Source organism: Lissotriton helveticus, chromosome 5_1 (assembly GCF_964261635.1).
Source record: "Lissotriton helveticus chromosome 5_1, aLisHel1.1, whole genome shotgun sequence".
Taxonomy (NCBI): Eukaryota; Metazoa; Chordata; class Amphibia; order Caudata; family Salamandridae; genus Lissotriton; species Lissotriton helveticus.
Window position 1 is genome coordinate 1,351,693,567 of NC_136065.1, and position 17,530 is coordinate 1,351,711,096.

Below are 17,530 nucleotides of genomic sequence, written 5' to 3' on the forward strand. Positions count from 1 at the left end.
TGGTATGCATTGCACCAGACACTTCAGGTCTCAAACACAAATTCCGTACATCTCTGGAAATGAGGTACAATGACTGGTTCACGTTGAGATGGGTTGCACCAGGCAGTTCCTGTCATACACATCGAAGAGTTGCAAATTCCGTACCTTCCTGTAAGTGCGGCACAATGTCTGGTGCACGTTGATTTCAGTTGCACCAGTCCAGTCCCACACAGGCGCAAGTTCAGCAGAGCCACATGAGGTAGAATGAGGCACTCCTATGGTTACACCCTGTTGTGAGTTCAATTCATAAACAGCAGGACGCTTCTTGTAGGTTACAAGATAGGTTTATTAGGAAAACACAGCAGAGCGTTACACCTTGCCAGCTGACCAGACCATCAACTGACAAGAGTGGAACACTCAGATACAAAGTACAATGCACACAGGAATATCTGAGAGGCTTAGGAGGTGAAAACATAAAGAAAGGTCTAATGACCAAAGGTCGCCATGTTGCAAGGAACATAACTTCACTACACACCCTCACCTCCGAGGGTCACACCCTTTGAATCAGACAACGCATACAATGAGCATGCAGTTGGCGTGTCACATGAGAGAGATAAGGGACGATCGACAAAACGGGCCACATGGGATCCCACAACCGGTGAATCCACTCACCACCAACTAGACGATAATGAGTGTCAGGATCCCTGCAGTACAAGAACCGCACACCTTTAGATGCGGGCAAGATTTGTCGGGGTCTGCACCAGACAATCCGGTCTCCAGACACATGTCTAAGTTCCATGCTTACACTGTGCGACCAATCGGGATTCATTAATGTGGACACTTGAGAGGGCACTGCTCTCCAGTTGTCACAGATAGATGGTGTAGGTCCCTCGTGGGAGAACTTTGATGTCCCAGAGATCTCCAGGAGAACAGGAGGCCCACAGATGGGTCCTTAGAGTGTACATTTCAGGGCACCACACTTCAGCAGGTCTTCGGGCCAGGCCAACCACTATTCAGAAAGGGCACACTGTCCCCTTGACGGGCAGTTATCTTTCATGTGTACAACAGAGTCCTCTGGCAATGTGCACCATGCAGTCTAGGTTCTCCGGCCCAGCATTCCCGCAAACATATCTGACCCTTTGCTGAAGGATGGCACCAGTAGTTAGTTATACTGTTGTGTTGAAGTTCGGGGTGGTTCAGGCGGTGTCCCTTTGAACCACACGTGTCCCCTAAATTGTAGGCCTGTCTGCCATGGGGCCTTGGAATGCAGATCTTAATCTTCAGTGGAACATGATCCAGCCCTAGATGCTAAGTGTCAAAATCTCTGCCGTTATCTTGGCGTGTCCTTGGTTTATGGCTGTCTCTTAGGGAATGCACAGATGTAGTCCCCCGACCCCTGGTTTCCACCAGGAACCAGGCACCACAGCATAAGTGGCATTTCTAAGTGAGTTACGCCAAAACCCCCTTCACCATTGGAAAGGGTTTGGCATGGTGAATCCATTAATAGCAACCATTGTGAGGCTGCTCCACTGCAATCCACTATTGCAGCCTTAAGTAATGTCATCTACTTATCCAACTTAACCTATGGGAAGAGCAAGCTTCATAGGTAGGGAAAACCTTCTCAGGCATATAGTGGAGTAGTGTAGAGTACATTGTTGTACAGTGGAATAGCATATTGACTGTAAAAGCGTACATTCTAGTGACATACAGTGGAGTATGTGGAGCGGAGTGCTATAGAATGTAGTGTTATCCAGTGGAATAGAATACACTGGATTGTGGTAGAGTACAGTGGTGTATATTGCAGTAGAGTACAGTGAAGTGACAGAGTGGGTGGTGTACAGTGGAATAGTGTAGAGTGCAGTGGTGCACACTGAAGTGGCACAGAAGGAAATGGGATAGAGTAGAATAGCATAGAGTGTGTCATAGAGTGAATCTGCGTACAGTGGATAAGCGTACAGAGGTGTAGCATACAGAGAAGGGGTGTACAGTGAAGGAGCATAGACAGGAGTGCCTGGCTAGAGCGGCATAGAGTATAATAGAGTAGAGTGGTGGTGGGTGGAGTGGCATAGATTGGATTAGCATAGAGTGTAGTGGCATAAGGTGGAGGAAGATAAAGTGGAGTAGCTGGAAAGGAAAGTGTAGAGTGGAGTGGCATGGAGTAGAGAGGCAAAGAATTGAGTGTGTTAATTGAAACAGACGTAACAGGAAAATGTGAGAACGGATATAAATGTTATGTCGCAGGAATAACGTTGGGTGTTCCCCACTAAGAGTCACACTACAGGACTTAATGATGATATCCCTTGGTGTTCACTCTAATATACTTGGTAGATATAGATATGGTGTACTTAACCATGTGTAGCTAGTCTCTCATCTTCATTATTTTTCCATGCCTAATATACCTACTAAGAGTCTTATGAGAATAAGATATACGAATTGTGTGGGTAGATGCACCATATGACCTGCACATGAAGCGTCAAATTTTCCCTTCATAAAGTTGGGTTAAACACTTCAATTCTCATCTTTTTGTCGGATATAACACAAAGATTCATGACACACCATGCATATGTGGAGGCCTTAAAGTGTTCCTGGTTCCAATATCATAGGAATATAGAAGAAACTCCAACTCCCAGCACCCCACTACCATCTGTGTGAATAGATACACAATAGGACTTGCTCACAAAGTACAAAACCTTCTATCCATGAAGTTGTTGCTACTACATCACTATCTGTCTTTATATCGTAAAGATACAATTTATACCACTCACATTTGGGAGCCATGAATCGCATTAGGCACCGATAGTATAAGAATTCAGAAAAATACTAAAATTTCCAGCACCCCCGTGAACGGGAAATAGATCATGTAATCATTACCACCCAGCCACGCTTAATTCGAAGGTGCCGGGTACCTGTTCTCCCCCTTCTGCCTTCCGTTGATGTTGCAGGAGACAGGACACAAGGTAAGGCACCTATCGGTGCTTGTCCCGGATTACAAGCAAGTCCCGGTTCATAGCTGTACGTGGACACTCCTAATAGATATTACAAGAACAAGACTCTGCAGCTCCATTTGGGGCACTATGGGTGTACACACGCTCACCGTAAACATTGGGAGGGAGGGCGAGGGGTGAGGGAGAAAAGTAGACCAGAATATTTGAGTGTGAAAAAGGCCGCTTTATTAGGAAACAGGTGCACATTACAATAGTTAAAACCTGGCAAAGCCTGACAAAACTAGACCTCACTAAATAAATAATTAACTTCAAGCCCCCGCCCCCACCCCCTCCCCTAAATTTCCTTGGCCCCTCCCCCACCCAACAATACAGCATTAAACATTACAATAACATTATAAACATAATATCACGAATAAAGCATTACATCATCCATTAAATTATTACCTCATCACTTAACATATAACGTCATCAACAATCCCCATCACATAATGAAAACCAGGCCCTCTATAACCAAAAGCCTGCCTGACCCTTCACCCCTGTCAATACCCCCCAAAACCTGAACGGTCAAGCAATGACCAACTTCCCCTTTACCTGTCAATCAATGAATCAAACCAATAATCACCAAAACTTACCATAAACAGCAGCGAAACAACAAAAACCCTGCACCGCACTTGTTCCTAGCGACAATACAAATCAGAACCCCCTGTACACCTGTCACCCAGAAAAACAACCTTTGGACAAAAAACAGAAATTAGAAAAAGAAGAAGTTTCAGAAAACCATCAAAATTAATGGAGACGGAAAAAATTTGCCAAAAGCCAGTAAAAAAAAAAAAAAAAAATCCTAGATGGGAGGGAGGGTGGGACAAAAAACGCTAACAGCCCTCCTAGCCACCAGGTCACCAAACCTAAAATGGTGGCTAGGGGGCGGAGTCACCTAATTTTATATTTGGGCTGGTCAAAACCTACCAGACCAGCCCAATTCTCGAATGTTCTACCACTTTCTAGAGTCCCCCTCGCAGCCCTCCCAAAACGCCCGGGGGAGGGGACCTCCCTTCGGTCAGCTCCCTCCCCCAAGCCCCCCTTGGGAGGGAGGGCGAGGGGTGAGGGAGAAAAGTAGACCAGAATATTTGAGTGTGAAAAAGGCCGCTTTATTAGGAAACAGGTGCACATTACAATATTTAAAACCTGGCAAAGCCTGACAAAACTAGACCTCACTAAATAAATAATTAACTTCAAGCCCCCGCCCCCACCCCCTCCCCTAAATTTCTTTGGCCCCTCCCCCACCCAACAATACAGCATTAAACATTACAATAACATTATAAACATAATATCATGAATAAAGCATTACATCATCCATTAAATTATTACGTCATCACTTAACATATAACGTCATCAACAATCCCCATCACATAATGAAAACCAGGCCCTCTATAACCAAAAGCCTGCCTGACCCTTCACCCCTGTCAATACCCCCCAAAACCTGAACGGTCAAGCAATGACCAACTTCCCCTTTACCTGTCAATCAATGAATCAAACCAATAATCACCAAAACTTACCATAAACAGCAGCGAAACAACAAAAACCCCGCCACCCAGAAAGGCAGGGGGGGGGGAAGGAAAACTACACCACCCCCCTTTCTGCCCCCCCAACTAGGAAAATAGAAGCGGAGACTAAGAAAAGTTAACGCTGCATAGCCAGCGATCGTGCCAAAACTTCACGAAGCTCCAACAAATAGAGGTCCATCCCAATTTTAGAAAGATTAACCCCGTCATCCCTGAAAAACCCCACTGTCTCAAAGCGAATCTCTCTATGAGAAATCCTGCTGAAACCAAGCGACCTGCAACATCTAGAAACCTCAGAATTCACCTTTTTTCTGGCTCTGTCCACCGCTCTGGGGTTTACCGCTCTTCTCCAGATCCTACGCGGAATTAATTCAGTCCAAAAAACGTGGCAACCAGCCCAAAATTCTTTAAGTAAACCCAAATCTTTTTTGATAGCCCGCAACAACACAACACCCTTCGTGGTACAGAGGTCGTTCTCACCTAAATGAATCGCCAAAATGTCAGGACAAAGCCCACCCACCAGATTGTTGTTGAGACATGGAATTAACTCTCTCCAGAGCATACCACCTTTCCCCTTCCAAACGATGTTAAACATTTGATCATTAAAACCTAAAAGCTCTCCGAAGTAACTCTGCGCCGCCTGGACTCTGGCCCATTTCACGAAGGAATGCCCAACTATCCAGACCGTCACCACTGGAGAACGGGGCCCAGCGACAGATCCTATAAAAGAAAACATAGTTAATGCTTATGGAAAGGAAGATGACGCAAGCGCCTCCTCCGCCTGGCTTCTTACGTAACGCTGAAAACAGTTAGAAGACCAACGCCCCAACCTCATGATGTCCCTTGGCGTCCATCCTCTATTAAAGGCTTCAGTTGCAGCACCAATTCGAAAAGAATGTGTACCATATAAATTCCCATCCAGACCCAAGTGTTGTAGTGCCTTGCGCAAAACCATGCGCAATTGGTATGCTGTAACAGGAGTGTTATTAATATGCTGGAAAACAAGAGCCCCATCACCTCCCCCTGATAAAAAGCGCCAGCGCCGGGCCAACAGCAAAGGGCAAGTGATTATAGGAGAGCGCGCTTCTAACCACACTCCTTTCCCCAAATGCTTCTGATCGGTTTTGGAACTAGCTAACCAAACATGTACCCCCTCATCAGAACAAAAAACATCACGCCAACAAATTCCAGGCTTACATTTTGAGCCCAACAACTCCGACACCCTGAAAGCTCCAAAAAACATAAATGCCATTAACATCGAGAACAAGCAAGACTCAAAATCGTCAGAACAAACCGAAGGTAAAATATCTATCAACCGAGCCAGCATCTGCCAAGATAACGGGGCCCTTGCTCTGCTGGAATGACCTTGTTCCCTGGCCCATCCCTCAAGCATTCTCCTGCCAATCTCACCCGCGAAGGAGAATAACCCCACACCAACTTACCCATGAAAGCTATTCCCGCCAGTTTTCCAGCAATAGTTACTCTAGTCAGGCCTTTATCCATGAGATCTAGAATGAATTTCACCACATCCTCAGAACGACGCCAAACCTCCTCACGCCTGCAAGCGCCGGACTCCAGAAATTCTCTCCAAGCCAGGGAATATGCTGAACGTGTAGACACAGATAGAGAACCTACCACCAATTGTAAGACCCGACGTTGCCTACGTGCCACAGATGATCCGGCATCGGTGTTGGTGATCTGTCCGCCTCCCTGGCCAGTCCACGGAATCTCCCCCACTGTGAACGAGACAAAGCTCCGCAATGTCATTGTCCACCCCAGGAATGTGCAAAGCACGAAAATGAATGTCGTGTCTCAAACAGCCCAGCACGAAGACTCTCATGAGCTTCAACACCTGTTCATCTCTAGCAGACTGTCGATTAACAATTTCCACCACAGCCATGTTGTCCACACGAAACAGCACCTTTTTGTGTGCCAAGGCCTCCCCCCACAGAGTCAAAGCCACTAGTAAAGCTAAAAGCTCCAAAAAGGTTATGCTCCGACCACCATTCAACCACTCATCCGGCCACTGTTCTGCACACCATCTGCCATTCCAGTACAAGCCAAATCCCTCACTACCTGCCGCATCAGAAAACATTTGTACATCCCACTGGAAATCAACATCCCGAACCAAAGGTACCCCATTAAAAGAAGAGAGAAAAAATTTCCACATTCTCAAATCCTCTTTTAAACCAGCAGACAAGCGAACACGGTGGTGAGGCAAATGTTGGCCTGCAAGGGCCCTACCTAATCTGCGACAAAAAGTTCTCCCTGCTCTCACCACCCTGCACGCGAAATTGAGGTGACCTAGCAGCACCTGAATATCTCTCACCATTACTTTCCGTTTTGACAACATGTTTTCAAGCAACTCCAGCATCTTTACTTTCTTGTCTTCTGGCAAGCGAGCCCACATTGCCACTGAATCTATTTCAATTCCCAAAAAGGACAAGACAGTAGCAGGACCCACAGTTTTCTCGGGAGCCAAAGGAACTCCCAGATCCTCCATAAGCCCTTGGAAGGTGTCCAGAGCAGACTGGCACTCCGTGGAGCCCGGGGACCCGACAATGAAAAAGTCATCTAGGTAGTGCGTTACCAATGAGTGACCAGACCGATGAGTAAAGTACCATTGTAGAAAGGTGCTGAAACGCTCAAAAAGAGCACAGGATATGGAGCAACCCATCGGCAATGCCTTATCCACATACCATTTTCCTGAAAATTGTATGCCCAGCAGACACCAGTCATCTGGATGGACAGGCAGCAGCCGGAAGGCAGACTTAATGTCACACTTAGACATCTCAGCAGCTGCGCCCGCGGTCACAACAAGTGACATGGCCACGTCAACTGAGGAATAAGAGACCGAAGTAGAATCAGGGTCAATAAAATCGTTCGCAGACGACCCCTCCGGCCATGACAAGTGCTGAATAAGCCTAAATTGTCCCGGATCTTTTTTAGGGACTACTCCAACCGGTGATATTATCAAATTCTGGATCGGCCAATCATGAAAAGGGCCTGCCATCCTTCCTTCACGTACTTCTTTGTATAATTTGTCTTGTACCACTGCGCCATACTCAGACGCTGACTTCAAATTAGCAGAACATCTCCTTTGTCTGGAACCCATGTAACCCAAACGAAATCCAAATTCAAAACCTTCCAACAATTCCCCTTTCACAGCTTCATCATCATAATCCTGAAGTGCAAGGCGCAACTTTTCCAACTTAACCGGTGTATGAGCCCTTGGGCCCAACACCCTGATTACCTCTAGATCCCCTACCCCCTGAAAACTGTTGGGATGACCCCGAACCGCCTGCACCTGACTGTTTCCCCTGTTGCCCTCCCGCTGACTTGTTATCCCAGCATCTAGCCAAGGGGTGCCGCTTACCACAACCGGAGCATTCGTGTCTGAACTTACAATACTCCCTACTACAGGACCCTTTGTTAAACTCCCAGCACGTGCCAACTCCAGATTGTGTGTTTGAGCTACTTCCCACCCCTCCCCTGGTGGGCTTGCCCTGAAAGGGCCGGTAAATTAAGGGGAGACCACTAGCAGTAAAAATCGTCTTACCCCCCGATGCTGACCCCATGGTGTGCTGCCATAAATCCGTGTCCAGCTCCCCCCACTTGGCCTCCGGGTCCCAAGCCATCCTGGCCCTAAACTCCTCATCATATTGGGACCAAGCAAACCCCCCCCCCCCCAGTAAGCTGAGCCTTACGTATAACATCCATGTATTTAAAAAGAGACATGCTGCGCTCTGGGAATTTCTCACAATATACACTCGCATATATAAGGAAGGCAGCCGTCCAATTCTCAATGGTTAACGGCACTCTAGGTCGCTTTGCAAGCTCAAATTCTTCTTCTTTGGACCCTTCTTTGGACCGGACTTCCCGGTGTAGCAACTTAAGAAGTTCAACATATTCACCCTTCCAAATTCTCTCTTTGGTAGACAACATTAAATGTGCACCCAAAGGCTTCGTAACCCCCATATAAGGCAGTTTCTTAATGTTCAGTTCCTTGCTAGCCAATGGCTCTTTTACACCACTCGAAGCCTCAGTGGTAGTACCACACTCCACTTTACCTGTAACGTCCAACACATCGTCAGTGCCTACAGCAGTGTCTTTAACATAACGTCCCTTCAGCAACCTCCCTTCACCAACCCCCAAAGCCCCTTCCCCACCTGTGCCCACAGACACCATAGTTGGTTTGGCCTGTGTAGCTAACTGCTCACCTGGTAACAAAGAGACCACTCTCGCAGGCTCAGCCCTTGGTGCCGCTACCACAGTATCCTGTCTCCGAGGCGCCCTGACTGACGGGCCGTGTTCTCGTCTTTCCTTTACTTGTCTTTGCACCGCTGTAGCCTGAAAAACACTACTAGAAACATGAGAGGGCTCCCCCCCTTCCACGTCCCGTAACTCTCCTTCTTCGGGACTATCTTCATCATAATCCAGTACCACTGAATCGAGTTCAGCAGGAAACACCACACTACGGGTCTTACCCAACCCGGCATCAGCAATATTCGTTTTTAAGTTTTGTGAAGAAATTCCATGAGGGGGAGCAGACTGTACACGTCCGTACCTCCCCTTGCGCTGACTCTGTGGCTCCATAGCCGACGGTAAGGCGGACCACCTATACCTGCTATTCGTCGGGGCCAGCGGGGCCACGCCGGGCCCTCGTGTGCTGACCGCGTCGGGTTCCCTCGGTGGAACAGAGAAGGCCGCACTAGGCATTCTCCTCACTTCACCTTGGCGCAGTTGGACTGGACCGCGCCCTGCCAAGTCTGGACCGCCGCACCTATCCCTGTCCTGAAAAGAAAAAGTTTGGACTGGTGTGCTAGGGTCCCTAAATACAACACCAAAACCAGATTCCGTCCCCCGCAAATTTGAACCAACATTCATCACTTGAAATCTATCTAAAGAACGTCCGCGAACACCAACTCTCAACGGCACCTCCCTGACCGGAGAATCACCTATCACCTCTTCATCCTCACTACAATCCAAATTACCAACCGCCACCGCTGAAGAAGAAGCCGGAACAAGAGCCTTTGCCCGCCAGTCGTGACCTTCACCGTCCTTTTGTAAACTCAGCTGCGCTAGACCTGCAGCACTAAAATGTTCCCACCCAGGAGAACCAAACATAAAAGAGGGGCCCCTCGAATCCCCTGTCCACTGTGGGACCGCATCCCCAGGCCCTTGTACAGGCCCACCACTCACCTGCCTGAAACCCCCCTCATGCCCCACCATCCTGCCATGAGAACCCACACCCCCTACACTCCTCACAACAGGTTGGCAAACCCCCCCAAGATTATCCACAACTGCCCTTCCAAACCCCAACAACCCTGCACCAGGTGCATGTCCCGCTACATTGCTATCCCGAGAAAATGAAACATGGCCCCCCTGGAACACCCTCCTGTCCTCCCTCTGAAAACGGTCAACAACCTCCAGGAAACCAGAAGACCCAAAACCCCCTGACCGTGAAGCCTCCTGCCCCAAAGCAAAACCAGAAAGGGAACCCCCTTCACCCATCTGGGCCCACTCTCCCTCTCCCCTGGAACCGCCCCCCACAGACAATGCAGCACCCACATCCGAACCAGGGGTAGAAAACAATAAAGGGCTTCCCACATTATCCTCCACCTCCACCTGACCGGAAACAGCATCATGAGAAGACAAGACTAGGCCAGCATGAGGCTCCAAACCCCCAGGGCCCTCCACCCCACTTGATACAGATCGTACTGAAACCAACCTATCCACAGCACATCGTGCAGGCACTAAAAAACCAGAAGGGGTTAACAAATTCCGAGTGCCCGTGTTAATTGTAAGCTGAGTCTCAGCCACAACCCGCTCTGAAACATTCAAATTGGACTCATCGTGCCCTTGGCATGTCCCCTGAGAATTGCCAAGCTGAACAGAGCCCCTGCGCGCTCCTCGCGCAGCCACAACATACTGAGGCTCCAAGCGACGCTCCAACAGAGGGTCCGAAGCGGAGCGCTTCTTGCCCCCCCTCCACCCCCCCCCTCCCCCGCCTGCCCGCCGAAGCAAAATCTGAAGCGAACGCTTCCACATCAGGCACACTTCCCGCCCGCACCGCCGAAGGGACCAACAGCGAGGCTCCCGCCTCACCCGCCTGCCCGGACATATGGCCAGAGACCGCCGGAGCTCCCCCCTCTCCAACCGCCACACGCGCTCGCGCAGCAGGGGCCGATCGCGCCTCAGCCGCGCACACAAAGGGAGTGCCAGGCGCCGCCGGAGCTCCCCCCTCCCCACCTGCCGCTCGCGCATGCACAGAAGGGGCCGGTTTCCTCGTACGGGACCGGCCCCTTTCGCTTACCTGACCCGCTCGTCTCTTCTTCGGCGATGAGCACGCCAGCACCGCAGCAGACACGCCAGCAGAGGCCTGGCGCTGAGGGCGCGTCGGCCCCCCTCCTACCAACAAATCCATGCGACCTGCCTCAGATAACAGGCGCATGGCTTCGAGCACTCTATAATCCTCCATCATAAAGAAATTTATCGACAATAAAACGAACAAAGCTGCCTTAAAGTCAACAAATAATCACCAGACACAAAAAACGCTAACAGCCCTCCTAGCCACCAGGTCACCAAACCTAAAATGGTGGCTAGGGGGCGGAGTCACCTAATTTTATATTTGGGCTGGTCAAAACCTACCAGACCAGCCCAATTCTCGAATGTTCTACCACTTTCTAGAGTCCCCCTCGCAGCCCTCCCAAAACGCCCGGGGGAGGGGACCTCCCTTCGGTCAGCTCCCTCCCCCAAGCCCCCCATCAGCAAGCAGGATGGAACTGCCTTGATACAATTAACTGGAGCGAAACTCTGTGGCTCCATTTTGAGCGATACGGGTGTACACACGCTGGCTCAATATAACAGGAGGAAATTCTGCGGCTCCATTTGGAGCGCTATTGGTGTACAAGCGCTCGTCGTACACATGTAGAGAGCGGGTAAGAAACTGCTGCTCGTATGATAATAGGCTCTTCGAGGCTGTCTGCGAGCGGTGGTAATGCTTCTAAAATGTCAGGCTTTAATATCCACAATGTGTAAATAAGAATGCCCTGTCAGTCAACACCGTTTGGATAGCCCGATACACATGGGTAGACTGTTGTGAATTATGTATTACTCCGCATGGTTGAATGTCCTCCGTGAGCTCTATACTTAATAATGTGCTCTCAGTAGGTAGAGAGTGAACAGGAAACATCTCTGATTTAGTGCTGTGATGTAGTAAACCAACCCAGATTTCACGGGTGATAACAGGCTCACTAAGTGCGGTACTATATGTACTTGATGGGCTAATTGACAGCATTAACGATGCCCTGTCATGCTATGTGACAGTAGTTCACAATATATAGCTGTCTCGAAATGTCATATCACTATGGTCTAATACTTTTAATGTACAGTGGAACATAACATTTTGCCCATATCTTGAGTGTAGGGGGGTCCAGATACAAAGCGAGAGATGACTAGGAACCATTTGCTTTGTCTGACAATGTGGTACTGTAAATATTATACCTTTAGAGTCCTGATACCTGCTACGAAAGGACTTATGAAGGAAGATGTTGACTAATAGTCTCGAATTGAATGTGGACCTGATTACAAGCTGGTACCACAGATTAATCCTGTACCAGTAAAAGTATGGTAACCAATTTTTAATATTATCGTTTTTGCACAAACTAAGCAGAGTGACATGGTGAATGGTCCTGAGGAATGCCAAGAATCCTTCTGGTCTACTAAGGCAGAAACATGTCGATCTGATCCTAATTGGGAATATCCATATACCTATTTTCTCTGAGCTTTTAGTTTTTGTAACCTATCCACTGGGTACATTAATAAAGATTAATCTTGCCCACCAGGAGATAGTTTTAACTCACATTTAACTCCAACTTTTTGCCCTCTGCCCCTCACTCCACCCTACATTGGATGATATAAAACACCTCGCGCTCCTCTCCTATGGGAGAGTTGTAGCCCACACTGGGTACCTTGCGGTCCCAGTGTATAACCCAATGATGAAGCATGTTTCCCTAGGGCAGAAGTCTTCAATCTGTAGGGCGTGATCCCCAGGGGGGCCATGGAATCCCAGGAAGGGGGTCCCGCGTTCCCCAGCTTCACTTGTGCCTACAATTCAAAATGTTTGCTTTCCTTTTGAAAAAAGGCAGTCGTCCTGGGATGGCTAATTTAGAGTCAATCATTTTTATTGAGCGGGAACATGGCATGATACACAGCCCATACTTAACAACGAAGGGAGGTAGAGTATAAAGTAGGATTCCTACTCCACGGGCACTAATAATTAAACAAGAAGAATCCTACTACCTGTGTAAAAGGGGAAGGGGAGGGGGGGGGAACACTCAGTGTTGTGTAAAATACCCCTCACACACCACCAGGCCCCTTGGTGTCATGCTTCATCATCGGGGTCTTCGCACCCCGCTGAAGGGATGCGGCACGCTTCGACCTGTGACTACACGGGAGCGTTGACAAATCAGACTATGTGTGGTGTGTGTTGAGTGCAAGTGAAGGGTTTGGATGTGAGTGGGAGGTGTAGTGATGAGTTAAAAAGTACCTGGCTAGTGGGTGAAGTAAAAAAATTTTTATTAAATACCCCTAGCTGGTGCTGTTAAAAGATGTGCAAAGGAACGAGGTTGTTTGTCTTAATTAGGGACAGAACCTCTGGTGTGCGTCGACATGTTTCGGTACGGGTGTACCTTCTTCAGGACGGGGCACAACTCCCAACCCTACTCACGTTTTTCTAAAGAAAATGGGTTTCAATTTATTTTTAAATTTATTTTTAAAAAAATGATTACACTCATTAAAGGTGGCTATAATGTGCCTACAGCGGTTATCTGGTACATGTATTTACATGTCCTGAAAAAAGAAAAAACCATTAGGTTTGGTTACCATCTAGGGTTGGCTCAGACAGGTGCAGTCACCTGGAGCCCCAAACAGTTCATTAAACCTGTAAAGGAAAAAATGACATACAACACATAACACATACAGACATATAAGACACACTTAGGGTTTTTGTTTTTTTGTTTTGTGAACATACTTGTGGTCTTGGTTGGCTATTACCTCATGAGCAAAACTCTGGCATCAAGGTAGGTAGGTGGATCCACAATCTATAAGAATAGAGGAGTGGATTCAGTGTTGTCGTTTTTACTCACTTTTCAAACTCCTACAGAGGCCCGATTTTGTTTTAGAGAAATACTCACGAAATCCGCCTATATTGGCCTCCTTCTACCACCTTGTGCTGCTCCGCCGTGAATGGATTGCGGATGAGCTAGGCGGTATAAATAAGGGGTTAAGGCGTGTTATTATTGGTTAATAGGCGGAAACGGTAAATGACCATGTATGGGCGATGCCTGTGCGGCCCTCCCCCTCCACGTATGTGGTCGGGTCACATGTAGTGTGTACACCTCTCTTATTCGTTTATTACCGGGTTCTGGTAAGTCCAAATAAGGACTTTCCGTTCATTATCCACTTACTGGCTTACCTTTGAAAAGGCAGTGATCACAGAGGTCAACAAATTGGACACGCAAGGGAGAAAGATCTTCCATAATACCAGTGGAGAAGAACAACAAGCCCTCCGAGATCTAACTGCCAACCGGGAGCTTGTCATCAAACCTGCTGATAAAGGGGGAGCAATAGTATTGCAAACCCTTGAGAAATATGACGAAGAATGCCAACGTCTTCTGTCCGACGAACGGAACTATAAAATTTTGGAAAGTGATCCAACAGAACGACTTCGAGCAAGGATTGGAGGTATGGTGGAGGAAGGACTAGCCCATGACTGGATCAGTAAGAAGGAAGCTGACTTCCTGCAACAACCCACCCCTAGGATACCATACTTTTATTGTATCCCTAAGATACATAAGGACATCGACAACCCACCCGGAAGACCAATAGTGTCTGGGATTGGGTCTATCCTGGAGCCTCTATCGAAATTCTCAGACGCCTTTCTTAGACCGATGGTACAAGCAACAAAAACGTACCTGAAGGACACCAAATCGGTCCTACAACTACTGGAAGCCACAACTTTTGATCCAACCACACAGCTCTTGGTAAGCCTCGACGTGGAGAGCCTGTATACAAGCCTGCCCCATGAAGAGACACTAGAGATCATTGAAGAGGTACTCTTCAGCCACACTTGGAAATACCAGACACCAAGAAACCTGGTCCTAGAGTGTATCACCATGGCCCTGAAAGACAATTTTTTTCAGTACAAGGAGACACTATATCTACAATCCCATGGAACAAGTATGGGAAGCACTTTTGCCCCAAGCTTAGCAGGACTATAAGTCTACCACTTAGAGGAACAAAAGATCCTACATGAAAGCAACCCTTACCGTTTACAGATTGGCACCTGGAGACGGTACATTGATGACATTTTTATCATCTGGAACGGCGATGTCAACAGCGCCTTGAATTTTGTAACCTGGCTAAATAACCAGAACGAATATCTAAAGTTCACCAGTACCGTCTCAAACACATCGATGGTCTTCCTAGATCTGAACATTTACAGCGAGGACGGGAGGCTGAAAAGCACCACCCACTTCAAACCGACGTCCAGGAATTGCCTGCTACGCTACGATAGTTTCCATCCCAGACACCTAAGGGAGAATCTGCCCTATGGGCAATTCCTGAGACTGCGGAGGAACTGCACAGAACTGAGTGAATTCAACCGACAAGCGAAAGACTTGAGATCTAAACTCATCCAGAGGCAGTATCCCACCAGAACCATCGAGAAAGCGATGAAGCGTGCAAAAAACAATCACAGGGAGGCACTTATACAAGAAAACCCCCATGAAAAAGAAACAAATAAAAGACCAATCTGTGTGACAACCTACTCCACCATATCAAACCAAGTGTCAAAGGTCATCGATAAACATTGGGGTATTTTGAACTGTGGAGGTCTGAGCTTTGAGAAACCGATGCATGCGCATCGGAGGGGCAAAAACATAAAGGACATAGTGGTCCACACTAGACCACAGGAAAACAAGACGGCGAGACACAATGTTACTGGCATACAGGGTCACTTCCCATGTGGCGATTGCAGCTGTTGCCACCAAACCCAGAAGAGTAAAAATCTAACCTTCAGAAATGGCACGAGATGGGAACAACGCCAATTCTCAAACTGCAATACAAAGAACGTGATCTACTTAATAAACTGCCCATGTGGACTAGAGTATGTGGGCATGACCACTCGACCTGTCAAGATAAGGATAGGGGAACACAAAAGTAACATACGCTGTAAGAAAACAACAACCAAGATGGCAGCACATTTCCTGTCGTACCAGCACTGCATCAACGATCTACGGTGGACCGTCATCGAAAGACTACCGTCAGAGACAGGCCTGTTCCAAAAGGAACAACGCTGGGTGTTCCGCCTGGCAACTCATATCACGGGACTCAATGACGACATACCGTGGAGCCAAGTCTCCAAATAACCCCCACAACAAAAGAGGACCAATTAGTGGACGCCTAAGAACCCTCCCCACTGACCGATCAACGTTAAACCATTGGGCCACCACATGTAGCACTCTCTGTACCGTTATCATATCGTTTAAGTTTGGAATATATATACACAGAATGCTTATAAATTACAAGCAGACACGGTTTCTCCTAACTGAAACGAATGTTTTAATTATTTGCCATAATCAGTGACCAGGTGCACCAAGAGTAAGGATATACTTCGGCTGAATGAACACAAATCTTCCTCAGTGACTAGCGCCGATTTCCTAACTCCCCCGCGCACACTCAGTCGACATTCGGTTCGTGCGCATGCGCTAGAGAGCACCGGAGAACCGGCCAGTGCGCATGCGCGAAGGGAAGACAACTACGCGGCAGAGGCATCACATGGGCTACTGATCAGCGCGAGCCACGGGGCAGCCAGTAAGTGGATAATGAACGGAAAGTCCTTATTTGGACTTACCAGAACCCGGTAATAAACGAATAACAGAGGTGTACACACTACATGTGACCCGACCACATACGTGGAGGGGGAGGGCCGCACAGGCATCGCCCATACATGGTCATTTACCGTTTCCGCCTATTAACCAATAATAACACGCCTTAACCCCTTATTTATACCGCCTAGCTCATCCGCAATCCATTCACGGCGGAGCAGCACAAGGTGGTAGAAGGAGGCCAATATAGGCGGATTTCGTGAGTATTTCTCTAAAACAAAATCGGGCCTCTGTAGGAGTTTGAAAAGTGAGTAAAAACGACAACACTGAATCCACTCCTCTATTCTTATAGATTGTGGATCCACCTACCTACCTTGATGCCAGAGTTTTGCTCATGAGGTAATAGCCAACCAAGACCACAAGTATGTTCACAAAACAAAAAAACAAAAACCCTAAGTGTGTCTTATATGTCTGTATGTGTTATGTGTTGTATGTCATTTTTTCCTTTACAGGTTTAATGAACTGTTTGGGGCTCCAGGTGACTGCACCTGTCTGAGCCAACCCTAGATGGTAACCAAACCTAATGGTTTTTTCTTTTTTCAGGACATGTAAATACATGTACCAGATAACCGCTGTAGGCACATTATAGCCACCTTTAATGAGTGTAATCATTTTTTTAAAAATAAATTTAAAAATAAATTGAAACCCATTTTCTTTAGAAAAACGTGAGTAGGGTTGGGAGTTGTGCCCCGTCCTGAAGAAGGTACACCCGTACCGAAACATGTCGACGCACACCAGAGGTTCTGTCCCTAATTAAGACAAACAACCTCGTTCCTTTGCACATCTTTTAACAGCACCAGCTAGGGGTATTTAATAAAAAAATGTTTACTTCACCCACTAGCCAGGTACTTTTTAACTCATCACTACACCTCCCACTCACATCCAAACCCTTCACTTGCACTCAACACACACCACACATAGTCTGATTTGTCAACGCTCCCGTGTAGTCACAGGTCGAAGCGTGCCGCATCCCTTCAGCGGGGTGCGAAGACCCCGATGATGAAGCATGACACCAAGGGGCCTGTTGGTGTGTGAGGGGTATTTTACACAACACTGAGTGTTCCCCCCCCTCCCCTTCCCCTTTTACACAGGT